The sequence below is a fragment of the Magnolia sinica genome, chromosome 4 (genome assembly GCF_029962835.1).
Source record: "Magnolia sinica isolate HGM2019 chromosome 4, MsV1, whole genome shotgun sequence".
NCBI classification, from domain to species: Eukaryota; Viridiplantae; Streptophyta; class Magnoliopsida; order Magnoliales; family Magnoliaceae; genus Magnolia; species Magnolia sinica.
Genome location: NC_080576.1, coordinates 11,092,240 through 11,108,939, shown reverse-complemented (window position 1 = coordinate 11,108,939; position 16,700 = coordinate 11,092,240).

Genomic DNA, 16,700 nt, shown 5'->3' with positions numbered 1-16,700 from the left:
AAGAATAGAGGAATGGTGTGATAAAATACATACATCACAGTGGACTACTCAAGGGCCGCCAATCAATCCATTTCCCTTGGACTATGCCTAGTGATGGACAGTGATCAGCTGATGTTGCCGACACCACCGCCAGTGGTGGTGTGTCGTTGTATTGGGTGCTGTGTGGCCCAACATGATATATCTGTTTTATATTCATGTTGTCCATCGGTTGTGGCCCTTTATTTTAAGGGCACGAACTAAAAAATAAGCAGATCCAAAGTTTAAGTGAACCACATCATAGGAAACAGTGGTAATTGAAAGCCCACCATTAAAAACTTCACATGACTACAAAAGTTTGGGATCAAACAGGTATCTGTGTTTTCCCTTCATTCAACAGGTTAGATGATAAATAAACATAATGGTGGCAGTGAAAGGCTTCAATGGGGCCTCTCATTATCCCAACTGTTTCCTTCCTATGTTGTAGTTCATCTGAACTTCGGCTCTATTTTTTAGAACATGCTCTGGAAGAATGGATAGGCATTTATTAGAAAATAAAACACATGTGATTGGGTGCCCAACCCATCGATCGACACACCACAAGTGGGGCCGTGTTGGCAATGCAGGAGTGTCTCCAACTAACCAGCACCAAAATCAGATCCACTCCTTCTATCAGGTGCGACCTCATATTTCTTCAAGAAATCCTAGAAATAATTTGGCGCATTTAGTAGCAGTTGAACTTTCTACATTGTGTATACCAACTGATTTTTGAATCGGTCTGATTTTTGGACCCTAAATTTAGGATGGCACAGGTGATTGGAGAGGTAGATATCATCCACGTCAAATTCTCCATCCTCGTCAACGAATAATAATGTAAGTATTTTCCTTTCTTGCACGAATCCTTCCCGTGTCCCACGAATCTTGTCACTGTCTGCCCGACAACAGGATTGACGAGCTTGTCCAACACGCAAAACACCAGATAGGGCTTCCCAGGCATTCCTGCGAAACTAGAACGCGTGGTTATCAGCTCCCTGGTTGTCAATCACAACGTGTCCCGTCGAAACCTACTGCATATGCTCACTGGGGACTGGACGTAGGTTTCTTGCCTATGGCTTCCGAATAAAGTACCTGCGCTGGAATATTGGGTGGGGCCACGGTGTCTATTTTATTAGATCATTTGAGGGCATGAGATAAAAAGTAAGGTGCATTTAAAACTCAAATGGACCAAGTGAGAGGAAAAAACTGGCAAATTAGTTTTTTTTTTTTTTTTTTTCTATATATCATTGAAACCTTCCTCGTCTCCACCTTAATGTTTATATGCCATCCAACCCATTTATAAGGTCATTTTCTTCGGTATGAAGTGAAATCACAAAAATTTACCCAGTTAGGAAGCTTTTGTGATCGCATGAATGTTTTACCATTGAATCCCCTTTCCGGGAAGCAAAATGCCTTCCTCACCTTGATGTTTATCTACCCAACCCAATTTTTCCCATCCTTATCAAATCAGAATGGCGGATTTTTGCAGATACAGCACCCAATGGTGAACTTTCGTAGATGCAGATTGCCTTCTGCCCGATGGTAGAAAATTCTTATGGGTGGAAAGCTAAGTGGAGCCTATGCAGGAAAATCCTACTTGTTACAATTTTAATCTGACCACGTCATCATAGATCATATTTAATGTAGGGCTGACAATGTCAATGATAATGTGGACCAATCATTACCTAGGAAAGCAGTATTTGTTGTGTTTTTTAGAATAAAAATAAATTTCAAAAATAAAAGTTATTTTTAGAAAGTAAATAAATATATTAATTATTTAAACTTTCCATAAATAGTGTATATATCCAGTAGGTAAGAGAAGAGGTTTTTGCTTATGCAATCAGAGTTCAAATCTCCTCGAGGACGGTGCAAAGCACTGTCCGCACGCCCACGGCATGGGCTGTAGGGCTGGTTGGGTGCTTTTTGGTGCTTTATTAGGCGCACTTAGCACATAGCACGTGCGCATCGTCGCAAGGAGCAATAAGAGCCTTAGTCTTTTTGGCACACGGTTCAAACTTTTTTGTGTCATGGTTCAATTGGTATTGAACCGAGGTCTATCCTGATGTTTTATTACCTTTTTTATGATTGAGAGTAATTGTGACACGATTGTACATGTGGCACCTATGCAACGTGTCGCTTATGTGGATACAGTTTTTCCTTTTGGATAATTGCTCCTGTCTGAATGAGTACAGAAATAACTGCATTGGACAAAAAGTCATGTCCTTTCATGGAAAGGCAATTATTTGCTGTGAATGGGTATGGATTTCTTGAAGAGGCTCTTTAGCACCTCTTCGGGAAGAAATCCATAACCTTTCAATTGATATAAATCCTGAATACTATAATCCAGAAGAAGATACTCTTAATCCTTAAGATTATATCTTCTGTGCAATTACTTTCGATCTGATTTCTTGCTGAGTTTTTTCTGAACGTCTTAAGGCATATGGGTGTCAAAACTAAAGATCTGTTCAACACTTAAATGTGCAAATTTTCGTGTTGAAAATCGGATTGAGAGTTCATTGTATCCTGAAGACAATTTGCATATTTCCTTCATTTGCACTTGCTGAAAATTTCAGAAAAAGGGCAGTAAATTTATCTTGAGAAATTGACTATTCAAGTCAAGCCTTGAACCCGATAGATCTGATCATTTCATTATCGCTTTCTTTTATCCTCCGTTGTATACAAGAAACTCTTACATGTCTAACATTCGAGACAGATTTATTATCTTTTCACAATGGAGGTAATTCATTCCATTCAAGTTATGAACCAAGACTTTCTACAATTGGATCATTTCGACGGTCAATTCTTCTCAAGATGGCAGCAGAAGATGTTTTTCTTTCTGACTACTCTCAAGTTATCCTACATTCTAGATGATGATTGTCTTCTCTACCCGAGCCAAAAGAAGACGACTCAGATCAAGTGAAGGAAGAACGGAAGAAAAGGAAGGAGGATGATTTTCTATACAAAGGTCATATCCTAAACGCCCTCTCTAATTCTATATATAATTCGTACCATAAAATATCCTCTGCTAAAGATCTGTGGACAAAATTGGATCAAAAATATAAAACTAAAGAGATTAGTACTCAGAAATTTCTGATCGACAATTATATCCACTTCAAGTTTAAAAATGATCAGCCAATTCTCTCCCAAGTAACCGAATTACAGAATTTGGTTGATGAATTGAAGATTGGTGGGATAGATCTTCCTAAAGAATTCCTGGTCAGTGTAGTAATTACAAAATTACCCTCATCATGGTTTGATTATAAAAAGAAATTGAAACATGATGAAAGGAAGTACACTCTTGAATGGCTTCAACGACATCTTCGTATAGAAGAAGAGTCCAGAAATCGAGACAAGAAAGAAAGTGCTTCGGAAAATCATTCCAAAGCAAATATAGTAGAAGATGATAAGCTAAAATCTCATAACTCCAATTCTATTCCCCCAAAGAAAGATACAGAGTTTAAAAAAAAAGGCAAGTATCACTTCTCCAATAATCCTGGACACTATATAAAGGAATGTCGACACAAGAAGAAACAACTGAAAACTCAGGCTAACATAGCAGAAGACCAACTTATAGCAATGGTTACTGAAGCTAACACAGTAATATCCGATGGTAGATGGTGGCTAGATACTGGTGCAACCATTCATATATCGAAGGATCGAAACATCTTCAAGACTTATGAAGGTATAACATCTGGACAAGAAGTGAAGATGGGCAATAACGTTCGTGCGAACGTTGTTGGAAAAGGAACTTTAGAGCTTCAGTTTACATCAGGCAAAAGACTGACACTAACAAATGTATCGCATGTACCTGACATGTCTAAAAATCTAGTATCAGGCGATCTTCTCAATAAGAGAGGATTCAAAATAGTGATTGAGTCTGATAAGTTGGTTATCACCAAGAATGGTATGTTTGTTGGCAAAGGATATTCATGTAATGATATGATTAAACTAAATTTTAATAATAATAATAATGATATTTCCATTTATATAGTTGATTCTGTATCTTTATGGCATGCTAGACTAGATCATGTTAATTATCATTCAATGAAAAGAATGATGATCGTAGGCCTTATACTAAATCATGAAATTCAACAAAAAGGGAAATGTGATGTGTATGCCCATTATAAAATAATCAGAAAATCATTTGGGACTGGCATGAGAAAATCACAACCCTTGGAGTTAATTCATTTCGATATCTGTGATTTAAATAATACCGTAACTCGTGGAGGAAAAAGGTATTTTATCACATTTAGCGATGACTTCACTAGATTTTCCTATGTATACTTAATAAAATCTAAAGATGAAGCCTTTGAAAAGTTTAAGCTTTATAAGGTCGGAGTGAAAAATTAGTTGAATATAAAGATTAAAGCCCTCAGAAGTGATAGAGGGGGTGAATACTCTTCTAATGAATTCAACGACTTCTATGAATCAAATGGTATAATTCATGAATTTACGGTACCTTACACACCTCAGCAAAATGACCTAGTGGAATGCAAAAATAGGATATTAGTTGAGATGATCAACTGTATGATATTAAATTCTGGATTACCACTGAATTTGTGGGGGGAAGCATTGTTAACAGCAAACCGTATTCTAAATGTTATCCCACACAAAAAATTGGATATCTCCCCATATGAATTATGGAAAAAGAAGAAATCATATCTTCATTACTTTAAAGTGTGGGGAAGTATAGCAGAAGTCAAGATTATTGATTCTAAAATAGTAAAGTTAGGTTATAGAGGAATCAGGTGTGCTTTTGTGGGTATGGGATTCATAGTCCCGTATATAGATTCTTGGTTCTAGAACAAACTTTTTTTGCTGGCAAAAACATGATTATAGAGTTTAGGGATGCTATATTTTTTAAAAATACAGTATACAAAGACTATATGAATAATCATACAAAAAGGCAGGTTGATGAAAATATAATAGAACCAATGAACGAAGAGCCTAACAAATTTCATGATAAATCTAACACTCATCCAGAAGGAAATGAACTAAGGAGATTGAAAAGGGCAAGAAAAGAAACATCTTTTGGCCAGATTTCTAATGTTCCTTATAGAAGGGGATAGAAATGAAATAAGAAAGGAGATTACTCTACCACTAAGTATTGAAAGTGATCCATCAACACTTAGTGAAGCTCTCTCATCTCCTGATGTACAGTTTTGGAGGGAAGCCATCGATGATGAAATGGATTCCATAGTCTCCAATAACACATGGTGTTTTGTCGATCTTCCATCAGGTTCAAAGCCTATAAGATGTAAGTGAATTTTTAAAAGAAAGTTCAATCTCGATGGAACCATAAATAAGTTTAAAGCTCGATTGGTAGCCAAAGAATTTAAATAAAATTAAGGTATCAATTTTTTCGATACATATGCTCCTGTTGCTCAAATATCTACCATTAGGACTTTAATTGTTCTTGCAGCAATTCACCACCTAGTAATCCATCAAATGGATGTCAAAACGGCATTCTTAAATGGTGATCTAGATGAGGAAGTCTATATGGAACAACCTGAAGGGTTTGTTCAACCCGGGCAAGAGAAGAAAGTGTGTAAACTGGTCAAATCTCTCTATGGGCTCAAGCAAGCTCCTAAGCAATGGCATGAGAAGTTTGATCAAGTAGTATAATCTAATGGTTTTAAAGTAAACCAAGTAGATAAGTGCATATATATTAAATGTTAAATCATTATCTACTTATACGTAGATGATATGCTAATATTTGGACCAAATGATGATTGTGTGAAAGAAACTAAAAAGTTTCTAAGTACCAACTTCGACATGAAAGATATGGGCAAAGCCTATGTAATATTATGTATTAAGATTTTTAATCTTACTGATGAAATAGCCTTAACACAATCTCATTACTAAGAGAAAGTGTTAAAGAAGTTTAATCACTATGATAGTAAACCGGTTTCAACCCCATTTGATCCGAGTATTAAATTGGTTAAAAATACTGGTAGATGTAAAGCACAACAAGAATATGCGAGTGCTATTGGGAGTTTAATGTTTATAATGAATTGCATTAGACCCGATATAGCATTCACGGTAGGAATGCGAAGCAAGTATACCAGTAATCCAGGAAAAGTACACTGGAATGCAATTTCGAGAGTTCTAAAGTATCTAAGAGGAACCATATACTATAGACTGCATTATAAATCATCTCGCTATACTTGAAGGGTACAGCGATGCAAGCTAGAATGCAGATAGCAAAAAATCTAAATCTACAAGTGGTTGGATATTCACTCTTGGAGGAGGAGCAATATCATGGGCATCTAAGAAACAAATGTGCATATCTCACTCTACATTGGAAAGTGAGTTTATTGTACTTGGTGCTGCTTGTAAAGAAGGTGAATGACTGAGATACCTACTGTTGGAAATCCCGTATTGGCCAAAACCTACTCCTGCCATATGTATCTTTTGTGATAGTCAGGTTACTCTTTGTTGTGCTATGAGTAAGACTTATAATGGTAAGTCTAGAAATGTAAGTCTAAGGCATAACTTTGTTAAAGGATTGCTCAGAGATGGAATAATCACAGTGGAATATGTTAAATCCATCCTGAATTTAGCAGATCCCTTAACAAAAGGTTTATCAAGATATCAAATAAGAAGAACCACTAAATGAATGGGACTAAGATTCATAAAGATGTAACTTTCACTCTTGATGGCAACCCTACCTATGTTTTGAAGTATAGGCTAGGTTCAAAGGGACAAACAAGTCAAGTATATGACTGAAACATACACTAGAAAAAGAAAATTTGAGTCTCATTACTAAAAGTCTACTGTTTGGTTTCTGCATTTCATAAGAGGCTGAGTACTAACTCTTAATATATCTATAAGCAGACTTTGTTGAGATGAAGCAGAATCATCTTTGATAAATCTACCTATATGAGTAGAGAAGTGAGGCCACTTTTGAAGAGATTGGGATCGTCTTTAGAATACTCATGAAATAAGGATGCCAGAAATGTGCGAACTTTTAGATCTCCAGTTATATATGAATAGATGCGTGTTATGTGTCCGGTGACTCATATAAAGTCCTTATTTCAAGACTAATGGGTCACTAAGTACCTGGCATAACTTTGATACGTATACACTAAAGTAAATGTTCAAATCCAAAAGATAACTTTATTTATGCACCTATTTATACTGATATGTCATTCGTTACAGAATCTGATTTTATGTTTGAAATTGTGGGGGATTGTTGTGTTTTTCAGAATAAAAATAAATTTTAAAAATAAAAGTTATTTTTAGAAAATAAATAAATATATTAATTATTTAAACTTTTCATAAATAGTGTGTATATATAGTTGGTAAGAGAATGGATTTTTGCTTATGCAACCAGGGTTCAAATCTCCTCGAGGATGGTGCGAAGCACCGTCCACGCACACGAGCGCGCGGCGTGGGCTATAGGGCTGCTTAGGCGCTTTGTTAGGTGCACTTAACACTTCGCACGTGCGCCTCGTCGCAATGAGCAATAAGAACCTTAGTCTTTTTAGCACACGATTCAAACTTTTTTATGCCATCGTTTAATTGGTATTGAACCGGGGTCGACCCTGATGTTTTATTACCTTTTTTATTATTGAGAGCAATTGTAACATAATTGTACATGTGGCACTTATGCCAAGTGTCGCTTATGTGGATACAATTTTTTCTGTTAGATAACTGCTTCTGTCTGAATGGGTACAGAAATAACTGTCATAGGACAATGAGTCATGTCCTTTCATAAAAAGACAATTATTTGCTGTGAATGGATATGAATTTCTTGAAAAGGCTCTTTAGCATCTTTTCATGAAGAAATCCATAACTTTTCAATTCATATAAATCCTGGATACTATAATCCAGAAGAAGATACTCTTAATCCTTAAGATTATATCATCTTCTGTACAATTACTCTTGATCTAATCTCTTGCTGATTTTTTTCTAAACGTCTTAAGGCATATCGGTGTCCAAACTAGAGATCTGTTCAACACTTAAATGTACAAATTTTCGTATTGAAAATCGGATTGAGAGTTCATTGTATCCTGAAGACAATTTGCATATTTCCTTCACTTGCACTTGCTGGAAATTCCAGAAAAAGGGCAGTAAATCTGTCTTGAGAAATTGACTATTCAAGTTAAGCCTTGAACCTGATAGATCTGATTGTTTCGTTATTGCTTTCTTCTATCTTCCGTTGTGTATAAGAAACTCTTACATTTCTAACAGGATTTTCTACTTGTGACAAGATGATTATCCACATTCTTGTGAGAAATCTATTTAGTTGATCCATTTTGCCAGCCAACCTCAGCACACGCCAAAAATACAGCAGATCCAAAATTCAAGTGGACCACACAACATAAAAAAGTAGGAATTAAATACCTATGGTTGGGACCTTCATAACACCATCCGTACTTCTTTTTTTTTTGGTCTTGTGGCGCCCCACTTAGAGTTCTCAATCTACCTCATTTTTTGGCTCATGCCATGGCATGAGCTGACAAAACCAAAGGATGTACTGAGTGGGTTTCTCACAAACACCGTGGTGGACCCACCTAACTTCTGACCGCACCAATCAGGCAATCCACATCCTACTTCGCTATGAAACTTGAATAACTACAGGTAGAACTCCTATATATGCTACAACTTTCTGTCCCTGATGGTAGGGTAATGTAATGATCTGGACTATCCATCTAGTGGCTCCTGTTAAGGATGACTATATTTCAAAAATCAAATTTATCATACAATCCAAAGTGCCAATTCTCTTTGCCTTAAGCTTAACTCTGCCAGGCAATTTGACTCGACTGGCTCAGATTTCATAAGGACTCTAGAAAGAAATTTGTCCAGAACCCAACAGCCTACCCTATCAGTATCTGAAGCTTAATTAAGGTGGTTTTTTGTCATTTGAAGAAATTGATACATACACAATGAGATTAAAAATCAAAATATCTACTTATTTTGGAATCACTCACTTAGATAAATTCATTGTTATGAGTATGGACTCTTCCATACCACTTGTACTGCTTAACACATTCTAGTTTCTTTTTCTCGTAAATTGCTTTTACGAAAAATAATTGTAGGTACATGTACAATTTATGTACAATTTGTGACCCATTAAATAACCTAATTCTTTTATTATTTTTGTCCATTTCATTTCAACCAATTTGAGCCAAAATTCTCACTAACATCTAGAAGTTTGGGATCCAAATATAGAAGGGGGGTTATTTTAGGAAAACTTTCCAATTTAAGAAAGTTTGAGTATTAAAGATTTATTTATAGCAAGTTTTTAATAAAAATGATAGGAGAGAGAAAGCATCACAAGAAGACCTATTGGTCAAGGTGTGTACCTAAAGCAATTTATGAGAAAAAGAAACTAGATGTGTTAGGCAGTACAAACCGTATGGAATAGGTCATGAATTGTACATGTAGCTACAGTCATTTTCATATGCACCAAAAAGGTCAATAAAGGCTCAATTCGTGGACCATCCCAAAGTTTGACTTATGTACATTTCTACGGGCTTTTTAATGGTTTATTACCAAGTATTTTTAAGAATAAATCATGTGGCCTAAAGGCTCATATTTTTTATGACCCACTTATGTACACTTTTTGTGGCCAATTAAAAGTCAGAAGTCCATTTAATAGCTCAATCTTTAGCTTAAGGTTAATTAGCTGCATTCATGGACCATGGTCAATCCCTAGATGTTTTAGGGCCCAAATCACGATAAGCTTTGGATGTAGTTTAAAGGTTCGGATTGAACCCTTGGATCAGGCCACAAGCACTACTAATCCTTGGACCATAAATAGAGCTTTTTTGGGAGCGTGGATTGGAACCTCCTGGATTCGGAGTCCCCTAGATTTGAAACCCCCAGGATTTGAAATTCTCCTACTGTGTTTGGCACCCTGGATTCAGAATCAACTTCAATCCAAAGGTAGCTATGCATGATATACTTCTGAGGTTTGAATTTAATTACTAAATTAACTTTAATATCTCTAATTAGTGAATGTAGGTAACATTTGATACAATGGTTGTAATAAGCAGTTGAATTATATACTTTGCCCGAAAATGATGAAATTCCAAGTCTCGAATGGGTCACGGGCACAAAATCACATTGGAGTGACTAACCAACGATTTTTAACCGTTGATTTACATAGACAATGTTTGGACGGTGTTGATCATTGTTTTAAAGTAATTATAGTGATGCAATTGATAATCTAATTATTTTGGGATATCATTAGTGGGCCATGCGTCTGATAGATTACTAGTCTAGTGACACACATGTGACACATGCAACTCTTGGAAGAATTTTAGATGTAATCCAAGCTTTCACGATGGATCTCAAACCTTCTGTTTGAGGGGATTTGAAAACTCCAATTACTTTATGCTGCCAAACAATCGGTGATTTGAAATACCCTCAAATCTATGGTGCCAAACGGGTGTTTGACGCATGGAAGTAAATGGTATTAAGTGGGATGGAACTTTAAATCCCTTGGTTTGAAAAATCAACTATGTTTGGCTCATCATAGGTTTCCAACATTGGATCATGTGCATGAAGTAGGAAGGGCTAGGGAGGGCTTTCTCCAATTCAATCAGGATTTGCAAAATCCATGAGATTTCTTCCTAAAAGCATGAGCTAGGAAGTCCTTACGCTAGTAAGGGAGGTGGGGTCCACATTAATATTTGTGAGGAATCCACCCCATTCATTTGTTTTACAAGATCATTTTAGGGTAAGCGACCAAAAATGAGATAGATTTAAAACTCAAGTGGGCTACACAAGAGAAAACAGTGGGGATTGAGTGATCACCATTGAAACATTCATATGGCCACAAAAGTTTTTTATTACTATAAAGTTTTCTATGTTGTCAGTTCATCCCGGCAGGAATGAACTTATAAACGGTTGGGATGACATATAAACATCAAAGAGCTCAGGAAAGTTTTAATCGTAGGAAATTCTTTCCCCGCTCTTTCCTCTCGTATGGCCCACTTGAGTTTTGGATCTACTCGACTGTTGGTAGCATGCCCTAAAATGATCTCACAAAACGAATAGACGGGGTGGATTACTCACAAACATCAAGGTGGGCCCCACCTTCTCACTGTAGTTTACAAACATGATTTTTGAGATTGGTAATTGTTTTCCATGTACAACCAAACACTACATGGATTAAAACATGTATTTAATCTCTACATCATATATGATCCAAACACTAAAGTGAATAGCTCACTCCCATGACAATAAGAAACAATCCACGTACAAGTGCATTTATTGCAAAAAAACAATTTCATGCCACTTGATACCATCTAAAGTCTAGGTGCTAGTCTGATTAGAATGCTATAAAAATAGAATGCCATGAAAAGAACGTATTTAAAGCATTCTAAACTTTTTGGAAAGAAGATTCAATTGATGATTAAAGCTCCATTCACTGATAAGTAACATTTGAAGATCCTGTATCTAAAGCTATTATGCCGGAGGGTGATTGTTGGCGCTTGTGATCGTCATCATTTTCTGCATGTTTACTCCAAAGGGAAAGTGTTATGATCGATACAAGGGGTTTCAGTCATTGCCTGAGTGGTAGACTTTGAGTTTCAACACAAGGTCTTGGGTTCGAAACCCATAAGTGGTGAAATCCCACTACGGCGTGTGTGGGTGTGTGACGGGTGCGTGTGTATAAAAATTAAAAAAAATTAAAAAAAATTAAAAAAAAAGGTGTTATGGTACAAGACTATATACACTTGTATTTAGGGCTTGTTTGGTGCGTGGTAATTGGTGGAATTAGGTGTTATGGAATTGCAATTGGTTCCGTGCAAATTCCATCTGGCATTTGGAAATAACAAAAAGTATTGGATTAATCTCTTAATCATATCATACAAAACCAATAATAAATACCACATGATTTTTGATAAATTTTGAAATACACTATATATGTGGGCCCCACGTTGATGCATGTGTTATATACGTATCATCCATCCATATGTACTCTTTACAAGCGAGAGTCAAGTTGCATATGTATACACATGACCGGCATCAGTTGTGAAATATGATCCGTTGATTACAGTTTCATGGTCCACCAAATGCAGGCTTCGCTTAATACAGTGTATTTCTCAATGGACAAGTTTAATCCTAAATGTGGGATTGGATGATTAAAATAACCGTTATGTAATAATGGTGTTAACTCCATCTAATTCAATTCCATACCATTTGATCTGGCCGACCCAACATGCCCTCATTGCTTTCTTTGTATATGTTGTTTACATTCTGAAGTGGGATTGTTATAGTGCAGGATATGCATGTACTCCTCTCACTGATACAGGTGTGCATGCTGAGTTGATTGTGTTCTTTAATTAATGCCCATTTCGTGGAAAGAAACAACTAGATCATAAACCGTTATTGTTTAAATTTACTCCTGCCTTTGAAAGTGGGGAAAAAAGAAGTTGGGATGGTCTGAAAAGATAAGATGTAGCAGAAAGGCAATTGTATTTACGAGTGCAGCTGGAGTTGAGTAAAGTGCCATTGAGTAGTTAAACAGGTTGATGCACTAGAAAAGCATCCAAGTAATGTGAATGGTCCATATGCACTGGTGATCTACATTGCTGATGAAGTGGACCAAAAACGCTGTGTAACCAGCGGTGCCAGGTTCCAATCCTAGAAGAAAATAACAGTTGCAATAGAAAATATACCGTTTCCATTCAAGTTCTACCATTAACTGGTTAGAATCATTTGTAATTTTTTCAATGGCCTTTCCATGGTGGGCCTAGCTTTTCTTGGATTTGGATTGTGGTAGTGTAGCACACAGAGCTGACCTAGGTGCTGTGTGGTGTTAAAATACCTTTGTGAGCCCCACCATAGTGTAAATGTTTTATCCATGGGGGCCGTCCATTTTGTCTCCTCATTTTATGGCACGATTCCAAAATGAGGCAGATCCAAATCTTAGATGGACCACACCACAGGAAACAGTGGTGATTAAATGACCACCATTAAAAACTTCCAAGACCCAATGTAATGTTTATTTACCATCCAGGCTGTTGATTAGGTCACACAGATTTGGATAATGGGAAAACACAAATAATAGCATGATCCAAAACTTGTTGCCTCTAAGAAGTTTTTATTCGTAGGCGCTCAATTACCATGGTAGATTTAGATCTGCCTCATTTTTGAGCTCATGCTCAGGAACAAGGGGGAAAGTGGATATGATAAAGCACATGCATGATGTTAGGGCCCACAAGTTTTCCAGCATCATCAATGTTGCGTGCTAAGCTAAGCAAGTGTAACGCCCCGTGTTTTCAGGACCCGAGTATATGACCCATTTTCCGAAAACCCGAGTTTTAACCTAAAAAGAGTCAAATTCCATATAATTTTTTTTTCTTTCATCAGAATTAGCAGATAAGCGTAGGATGGACAAGTCAACGTAAAAGGAAATTTTCATTTACATTAGAATATACAAGAGGCTGCCCATAATAACTTATACAAACCAATGTCTCTACGTCAACAATTACAAGATCTATATACACGAGAAATATAAAAGAAAACATATAAACGAAAGCCGCAAGATCGCGCAGCTTCCTTGACAGGTACAACCACGCATCCTTGACCATCATAATGACTCATCATCAGTCTGAACCTGCATATCACTTAAGTCACCTGTGCTACCTGTACGGTTGTATATTTGATGGATGAGTTGCCAATTCAGTGTGAATTCTCCTCAAGATTACACATCGCTGCTTTAGCTAAGCATAGTTTAAAAAAAAAAAAACTAGCATTCAAAATGAACAAGATGCAGTCTTATTTAAATGAGTGGATGTGTAAATGCACATCAACCTGGGGATGCTCATCCAGTCAGACTTGGGCTCATCACCCATGCAATCTTCGACCTGGGAATGCTCATCCAATCGAACTTGGGCTCGTCACCCAAAAGTAAGTTGATAGTCGATGGTATAGGAGCTAGTGAAACAATACCCCAATAACTCTAGGGCACATGCTACAGCATCCAGAATTAGCCACTCGTCATCGTTAATATGCTATGGATGCATGATTAGCCAAACCATTATTATTTCAATTGCAATCAGCCAATTCAAGTAACTCAATGGTCACTACGGGAGGCTCATTACCCAGCGTAGGCGGACAGCTCGAACATAGTGTCCCATGACCACCATCCCCGGCTCATGAGATTTTTCCATCTTAAGATGTTTAACAGAATTCATCGACTAGTGGTCAATCAAATTCAATACAGAGGAAAATACCATCACATGGTTGTATGAGAATGAATCATCGAAGCCACAAGGGCAAATACCAAATCTTGGGATAAAACAAGTCAATGTGGTAAAAAGGGCATAGGTAGGGCAACATTAAATCAGGGCGGTAAAGGGTTCATCTCAAGCCCACGTAGGCGAAAACATCCTATGAATGGTAAATCCACATCAATGACCCACCACCAAAGCAACCACTACGTCGAGGATCTATTTTTACACAATCAGTCTCGTTACACCCTAAGTATGGGTTCACATACACAAGAGGGATTACCCACTAGTAAGTGTAGTGAATAGAGATCCACAAGCGACTCACAACCATCCATAAGGAAGTATATAGTTATGGCATGCCAATCATAAGTTGATTCATAATAATAACAGTAAGTCATGACAAGAACTTTCAATTGAAGTCAAATGAAAACCATCATGTAAGTAGTTATTGCATGAAATCATGGTTTACAACTGTCAATATAATTCAAGTATAAGTCATACACTAAGAATTGATAAGAGATTGCATGTTATGAGATAACATCTGTGATTTAATTTAAAACTATTACTTAAACTAATATGAAAATGGAAAGCTTAATGGGAAAAAATCATCACCTGATGTATAAAATCACCTACTAGTGTTGTTAGGAGGTGTGTGCGCCCTTAGAGTCGAGTCCTATCACGAATTATGAAATTATATGGTTAGATCAAGTTCTACATACTATTTATGGTTGATATTACATCCTAGGGTTTGGATTTCTTATTTTTAGGGTTTTGATGTAAAACTTAGGATTTCATCCCTGGGTTTAGCCCTAACTTAGATTCTAGAAATTGAATACTAAATTATTATTATTATTATATAATGAATTAAGTAATATTCATAATGAGAGTATTAATCAATCAATACTAGTAATGATGATTCACAAGTTCATAATTAAACATACCAACACTATTTAATGTTCCTATAATGACTAATAATCTATTAAATAATATGAGTAATAATACTAAATTTTTTTACTAACAATCATATGATAAAGACTAATACTAATAACCATATTAACGAGAATTATTATACTAATCCCGTAATGAAAATGATAATATTTTCTAATAATAATAGTAATAACTATCGATAATCAATTTAGTCATGATAATCGATACTATGATCATGAATTATGAAATCCTAAAATCAAATCCAAACCTAACCCACTATCTAGGTTTAGGGTATGGACCTAAAGTTTAGATTATTTAGATATAGGATTTTATCCTCTAATCTAATTTTAGGCTTTGGTTTGGAGTTTGAAATTTTACTTCTACAATTAGCTTATAATAGAATGAAGTAGAAAAGAGTAATAATTGTCTATTAATACTAACAACATTATTCTACAAATGACAAAATATGCATAGCATGATAATTGTTAATATCTAATACCTATAATAACTAATACTAGCCAAATTAACTTAACTCTGGTTAACCACATCTAATGTTATTAACCCTCATAAGAGAAAGCTAACAATGATAATAATACACTAAAATGAGTCTAGTGTAGGTTTGAAGGGTCCCATGAATAAGGTTATTTGGGTCAGCATTAGGGTGAACAGGTCCACCCAATTTTTTTGTCCCAACTATTGGCCTAGACTGGGCCTAAAGTTTGCCCTTAGAAAGGCTCGAATTGGGCCTGGTTTGGCCCAATAGTTTTTGCCCACCTGTGGTCCAGAAATTGGGCTAAACCGGGCCCAATTCGACCCAGCTGCTGCTATCTAATGGCGGCCCAAAGACTGGGCCTACGTTTGTTCCACAACAAGGCCCGAACTGGGCTTGAACTTGGCCCAATTTAGGCTTAGCATGGCTGCCTAGCTATGGCCTAAAATTGGGGCTGGGTCAGACCTAATTTCGACCCAACTTGAGTGGCTAATTTCAACCCAACCTTAAGTCTGATTTCGGCCCAGTTCTGGGCTGATTTCGACCCAAAACGTGGGCCGATCTCGGCCCACTTCACGCACCAGTTGAGGGCTGGTTCCTCGGCCCAGTTGAAGGTCCATTTCAACTTAGATCGAAGGCTGAACTGAGATGCTTCTTAGGTGCGGCCCATTATGATGTGTGTGGTGCAATGGCAGTAGGTAGCGGCTTGGTTCGAGCTGATGTAACACGCACCTTCTTTCTTTCTCTCTTCCTCCCACTGGAAACGCCCAGCAATGTAGGCCAGGCCCGGCCTCACTCGGCCCATGCTTGGCTCGGTTCGAGCCACTATTGCACATTGTAGCCATTCTCTCCCTTCATTCGTCCTATTCGCATATGATTCGACAAGCCGCACCTTGATGGTTTCACATTTGAAATCCGCTGCCCCACAAGCACCTGTAATGGTGCAAGTTCAACGGGGAAGACATCACAGCTCTAATTGCGGATCACGAATCGATGGGCTTTTCTTTGAGCTGACTATTTTAGGTGGTGCGTATAGGCTCAGAGGAGCTTGGAGACATGGATTTTTGAAGCTTTAG